The sequence below is a fragment of the Alnus glutinosa genome, chromosome 1 (assembly GCF_958979055.1).
Source record: "Alnus glutinosa chromosome 1, dhAlnGlut1.1, whole genome shotgun sequence".
In the NCBI taxonomy this organism is placed as follows: Eukaryota; Viridiplantae; Streptophyta; class Magnoliopsida; order Fagales; family Betulaceae; genus Alnus; species Alnus glutinosa.
In genome coordinates this window covers 29868299-29875453 of record NC_084886.1, presented here as the reverse complement: position 1 = coordinate 29875453, position 7155 = coordinate 29868299, and the positions used below count along the sequence as shown (strand labels likewise).

Genomic DNA, 7155 nt, shown 5'->3' with positions numbered 1-7155 from the left:
CTGCTTGATATAGTCCCCTTGTTGTACAAATCCTTTGAAATTCCAATCCAAGTAGGAAAAAGACACCAAATTCGCACAGATTTGTGCTCTTTTATTGCGGGGCAATTTGGGCATAGTAAAAGTCCGAAATAGGAAAAACCTATTTCAGACTTATTTGTTGCATTTTTCATTAGCTTTCCAACGCCACCAAATTCAATGCAATCAAATATTTGATCCGAAAGTTATAATGAAAATAAAGTGACGTACTCAATCTGGATTCTTTTCCTAAATAAAAGATTTTGTCGACTTCTCTTTTCTTAAAGTCAAATTTGATTTAGACTTTAAATCTTTCCAAAGTGAGAATGCCGACTTCATTAAAATCTTGGAATTTGAAGGATTTTCTTCCAAAACCTTTTGCCAATAACGTGTAGAGCTGCTGCCTCAATCTTATTTCCCAGCTTCTTTGTCAATTCCACCAAGTGGTCCAGTCGCTTGAAAGCTACAACAATTCCTACAAAAAAGAAATACAATTCATTACATTTATATCAATTTAAACTCAAATTTAATAATTAAACATTATTCCACAATTAAGTATTAAATGCAAGAATTATGATAAAACATGGTATGATAATGCTTCTTTTAATAGAGAAAATATGCACTTTTAAGCACTTATCAGGTAGCAGATTGATACTTGCTCCCAAATCCAGTAATGCACGATCAAAAAAGTTGGTCACCAATCTTGCAAGGAATAGTGAAACTACCTGGATCTTTTAGCTTTGGTGGCAACTTCCTTAGCTGACTTACGTCTTCTGTTAAAGCAACATTTTCATGATCTTGAAACATCCTTTTATGAGTGCAACAATCCTTTAAAAATTTAGCATAAGAAGGGATTTGCTGAATTGCATCTAATAAAGGAATGTTTATTTCAACTTTTCTCAAAGTTTCAAAAATGTCCATAAGTTGCTTTTCTTTCTTTGGCTTTACTAACCTTTGGGGGAAGGGTGGTGCATTCACCTTCTCCTTTTCTCTTACCTTGGATGTTGTGGCCTCAATTGGAGATGTCGGTACTGTCTCATCAAGTTCTATCCCCACCTTGTTGTCAATGGTCTTCCCACTTCTGAGAGTTGTTATAGCCTTGAGTTGCTCGTGGCCCCTTGGATTGGGTATTGTTTAGGTTGAGAATTCGCCCCTTTTTCTCTCGCTTAGCTCTTTGGCCAACTGCCCCACTTGTGTTTCCAATCTTTGGATAACTTGACTTGTAGTGGCCTCCAATTTTTGAATAGCTTGACTAGTCTGAGTGTTGCTCTGTTGTGCAGTCATAAATTGGAGTAGAGCACTTTCGAGGTCATTCTTCTTTGGCTCTGGATTTGGTTGGACCACTTGTGGTGGATCTTGATAGTTATTTCCTTGATAGAAATTCCTTTGCTGCCCTTGTGGATTCTGAACATTCTGATTGTTACTCCATGAAAAATTGGGGTGGTTTCACCACCCTGCATTGTAAGTGTTGGAGTATGGATCGTTCTTTGGAGGGTAATTATTCTGGCCCACATAATTTACTGCTCTTGATCTGTAGATGAAGACATGGGGCAAGTCTCAGTGGTGTTGTCAAACTGGGAACATATGGCACATACCTCAATTTGTGCAATCTGTTGAATGGGCAAGATGCTGTGTGTAGTCATGGCTTTGACTAGCATATAAAAACTTACTTTCCATGGTAGCCATTTGATTTTCAACTTTGCCATTTATGTTCACTTCATAGACACCCTTTCCTTTTACTCCTTGCCTCCCTCGGGATGAGAATTGTTGGGAGTTTTCGCTTAAAGTCTCAAACAGTTCTATTGCCTCCTCGCTATTCTTTTCCATTAGTGCACCTCCACAAGCTAAATCTACAAGACTTTTGTTAGAATCATTTAAACCTTCATAAAAAGCTTGTACCTAACCGTCTTGAGATAGATTGTGATGTGGGCATTTTAGAAGTAGCTCCTTGAAGTGCTCCCGCGCCTCAAAGAATAGGTCTCCATCTTTTTGTTGGAAGGTTTGAATCTCCCTCCTCAATTGCCTAGTCCTTTGGGCTGGGAAGAACATTTTCAAGAACTTTGTGGCCAACTCCTCCCAACTGTGGATAAATCTTGTAGCCAAAGAATTCAACCATAACTTAGCATTATCTTTCAAGGAAAACGGAAAAAGAATTAACCTAATTCCTTCAGGGTTTAAGCCATGGATGTTTTGTGTCTTGCAAAGATCAAAGAAGTCTCAAATATGAAGATAAGGATCCTCCATAGGTGTGCCTTTGTAGTGTCGAACCATGCTGAGCAGGTGGGGAGACAAATTGAAATTGCTTTGCACTTTCAGTTGGAAAGCAATGCAAGAGGGCTAATTTAGATTATGTGTTATGAAAGAACTCTTCATTAGCTTCCGCTCAAGTGGATTTTCTACACGTACTTCTGCCATCTTTTCCATAACTTCGAATAGAATTTCTGCTTCTGAGGTGTCTTTTTGTTGTCGAATAGTGCCTTCAATCTCTAGATTGTATGGAATGAGTTCTGAATTCTGAGATCGACGACCTTGCATAGACAAAAGTTGTTGTAGCAGTGGATAGTAGCTTTAGTACTGCTGTCTGTAAGATCTACGCTCGAGCCTCAATATTAGAATTGAATTATGCAAAGAAGGAACTCAGAAACAAACGATTCTTTTTTTTTCTTTATTGTTTTTTTTTTATATCTAAACAGAAATACTAAAATAAAAGGGAATTTTTTTTTTCAAAAAAAAATAATTTAACACAATCCCCAGCAACGGCGCCAAAAACTTGTTGTGCAAATATCTACCTAAATAAATAGATAAATATTTGTACGTTTTACTTGCAAGTGCACAAGATCAAAACGATAGTATAGTAGGCAAATACGAGATTATTCCCACGAGGATTGGTAAATTATGCTTAAAAGATTTTCTAAATAATTAAGATGAGTGAAAAGAAATAAAAATATTAATAAAATATAATAAAAGAAAAGAGACAAAAATATTGAAGAAATATAATAGGAGATAAGGTAGGGCTTCAATATCCACCGCTAATCATACTCAAATAAGATTCACAATGCCAATGCTACCATCATAACTTGATACTCAATGCTTACCAACCACAAGGAAATGGTATCTTCTCCTAAAGCTATTGATTTCCCTGAGCAATGAGTTAGGCATGGTATCTACTAAGTTGTTCTTCTAGAAATCATAAATTTATGGAAATTGGTAAATACACTCAGATTGGAACATGGTATCTATTCCAGTTGTCTTTATGTTGATTAATCCAAGAACCTGTGATGGGGTTCTTTTGTTACTTTATTATGCCCAGGACTTAGTCATCCAAATTGACATAAATAACAAATCCATACCACATGCATATGATGATCAAGCATAAACATGAGAGGAATTCAAGAAAATAGGAAATAATCAAGTTAAGCATCAACATATAAATTGTAGTAAAGGCCCCAATTGAAAACCTTAACAAGACATTATTAGGACTTCAATCGAGCCCTAACTAAAGTATTAGTTACACATAAATTGGATGGAAATCATCCTCATAAGAAAATAATAAAAAAGGGAAAGAAAGAAAATAAAAACTAGAAAAAAAAACCTCCTTCTTGATATAGCCTTTGATTCTTCTTCAAAGCTTGTGTGTGTTTTTCTTCAAAGGCCAGAGGGCTATTTATAGGGATTAGAGAAGCTATAGAAGCTCTAGAAATCCTAGAACAATTATAAATAGGTCTTCTACTCCAAATAGAATAATTACAAATCTTTTCCTTTTCTGAAATTTCCATCCAAGTAGGAAAAGGATTCCAAAATTCGTACAGATTTGCAGTCTTTCATTACGGGGCAATTTTGCCATGGTAATGTCCGAATTAAGAAAAACCTATTTCCAATATATTTCTTTCATTTTGTCTTAGCTTTCCAACGTCACCAATTTCGTTGCAAGCCAATACTTGACCCGAAATTTATGATTAAATTACTAAGACATGTTCAGTTTGGATTCTTTCCAAAAATAACGAATTTTTTATGACTTCTCTTTCCTTAAATTCAAAATTGATTTGGAGTTGAATCTATCCAAAAGTGAGTTTGCCAACTTCATTATAATCTTGGAATATGATGGATTTTCTTCCAAGACCTGTAAAATACAAGAAAACACAAAAACAACACAAAACATCAAACTATAACAAAACTAAGAGCTTAACATATGTAAATTAAAGAGCTTGAATGTGTAACATTCAGCACTTATTAGGTGCCGTCCGGACGGTATTCATAGGGCGTCCTGACAGACAACTATGCAATCGGCTTTCCAAAATTTTGTTGAAATTCTTTCCTGATTTGAGCCACGTCCGAACGGTGTTACCCTGTCGTTCGGATAGTCTCATTTCAGCTGCACGCAATTTCCATATTGAGGCTTTGCGCGTCCGGACCAAGGGAATGGTCGTTCGGATGGTTGATTTGATGCACGCAATTTCCATATAAATAGCTCGCGCGTCCGGACGGTTGCAGCGATCTTCCCATATCTGTGCTTTGGAAAGAAATCCTATAGCTAGTTGAACACTGAGTGTCGTCCGGATGTGCAGCTAAAACGTCCGAATGGATGCAAGCTGGAACAGTTCGAAGCTTCTCGACATAGAGGAAGGTCTGGACAGAAAGTTCTCATCGTCCGGACGGATGATGCTTTGGACAGTTTGGCATTCGAACGGTATATCACGTCATCCGGACAACTGCAAGGGATCCGATTTTACAGCTCTACGTTCTTTTAATCTAAACCACTACATTTAATACTTTACTCTTTATTAAACCTATGGGTATAGATGGGTTCGAGAATTTATTTTAGCTATCTTCTATTTATTTACTTGTTATCCATATTAAGCCCTATACTTAGCTACTTTGTCTCATCCCTCAATTAGTGTTAAGATTAAAACCATATTACTTACAACCACAACCTAATACAATCTCATAGTCAACATACCTATAACACTATAGTGAGGAATTCAACCATTAATTACCTACCCATCCCAAATTAATTCAACTTCATCAACACGTAAAATATCCAACATCATAAGCATATCATGGGGAACATATTAGCCCTCACCAATCAACTACACATCAAACCCATACTAAAGATCAATTCCACTATTTCCCTACAAATACTTTGGAATCCCCCTTTTCATATTAAAACCAACTCCTCTATTAGTCATAAAACCAATATCAAATCAACAATCCATAACAAGTCAAATAGCTAAAACTACATTATCCATAGACTCATTCATTGTAGTAAATCAAACACCTAAGCTTATATTCTAATCCTACCATATTCGGCCCTTTATAATCTCCACAAACCATAGTCCAATCAACTAAGCCAACCAACAAATAATACTCATCCATTTGGTCATGCTAGAAAAATACCAATGTGATGGAAATCAAGGCACTGCTTTGACGTATCTCGTTCAAGTACCAATTGGGCCGGTTACGAGAGCACGAGCAAAGAAGTTTAAGGATGCGCTCAACGGACTCATCCAAGAGTTATGGGCTCAAGAAAATTTGTGGAGGCCCATTGAGCATGATCCACGTGGCCAACAAAGAATTGTCACATTGATTCAAGTTCTAGAAGAATCCGGTCAAGGCCAAGAATTGGCAAGAAAAGAATCGCAGAAAATCTAAACCAAATTGATGTGGAATAATTGATGGTGGGCTATATGGAAATATGTTGGACCACAAAGATAATTGATGGTGAACCGGCATGGAAATATGAAGAGTGCCATATTTAGAATGATTTCATGCCTTATTTAAGTTAGATATTTAAGTATATTTTGATTTGTTCACTTTTTAGATTAGGACTTATTTTTTTTCCTTGCTAGGAATTGATTTGTTTTATTTATTAGGATTAGAACTACTTTCTCCGCAAGTAATTTTCTTGTATAAATAGGTGTACCTACCATGTAATGAAGACATGGATGATTCATAAGACTTGTGAGGTTTTATTCTCTTTGGTTCTTTGAAGAACTACTCGAACTTATCGGGATTTCCCGTGGCGTTCATCTCGACTTATCAAACGGAATTTCCACCACCGTTTGTGGCGTCTTCCTTATACCGAGGTTCTTGTTTGTCATAAACAACGAGTCGAGGTTTTTCCATTCGAATCTGTCCTTAGAACGGTCTTGGGTTCCCTTTCGTTGTTGGGTCTCGTTATTCTTGACGGGGTTCACATCACAATGAAAAACAACACAAATCAAAACTAAGGGAAACACACCTTACATCAAATTATTGGGATTTATTCCCATTTAAATCCTAAATCAAGCCCTAAATTCAGATTTAACAAAAAACACCCATCGAGGCCCCAATCGGGAACTCCCAAAATCACAACTAAAAATCAAGCTTCAAAATAGAGGAACTAAACCAAGCTTCAAAAACCACAAAATCCATACCCATTTTGGGTAGAAACCAAAACAAGAGAGATCCCATAAATTTCCACCCAAAGATAATCCTAAATTTAGACCCATACAAAACCAATAACAGCCCATACAATTTTTCTAGTTCTAAGATCAGGGTGAAATTACAAGATTTTACCTTCCTTAACACCGATGGCCGGAAACTCCATTTTTCTTCCTCTTCTCGTGGCCGGATTTCTCTCCATCGCTAAGCCTCTCTCAGTCTTTGTATCACTCTCTCCCACGGACTCTCACTCTCGTTCGATTGGTCTGGGCATCGTGTGCGTGTGGTGAAGACGAAGAGAAGGAGGGAGAGGGCGTCGAGGGAGAAGAGAAAAAAAGAGAAGAGAAGATGGAAAGTGTAGGAGAGGGGGGGGAAGAGAAGAGAACGTGCGTAAGGGAGAGAGAGAGAGAGAGAGAGAGAGAGAGAGAGAAAGAAAAAGAAAGGAAAAGAAAGAAAAGTGATAAGGTTAGGGACAGATGGCGCAGTGTGAGTGGTTGGGAGAAGATGGGGTAATCTTCTCCTAGTCATTCTGGTGATGACACGTGGCAGGATAAGACTTCCTTTTTATTTAAATGCCCAAACTCCTATAAATTACACTAGGACCCTACAATATCAAAATCTTATCTTTTAATAACTAATATATAACCCCTCATTTAATCCAATTATATTTTATCAATACAATTAATTATTTATTCCATTGAGATCCCTTATTATTATTAT

At 36.9% G+C, this 7155-nt stretch overlaps 1 non-coding gene across 1 annotated transcript; it reads left to right on the top strand.

Annotated features, from left to right (window-relative positions):
• Positions 1–1930: 1930 nt before the first annotated feature.
• On the top strand, positions 1931–2037 carry LOC133858986 (small nucleolar RNA R71). Its single transcript, XR_009898656.1, has one exon. It is a non-coding gene; the product is annotated as a small nucleolar RNA R71 (small nucleolar RNA).
• The last annotated feature ends 5118 nt before the right edge of the window (positions 2038–7155 follow it).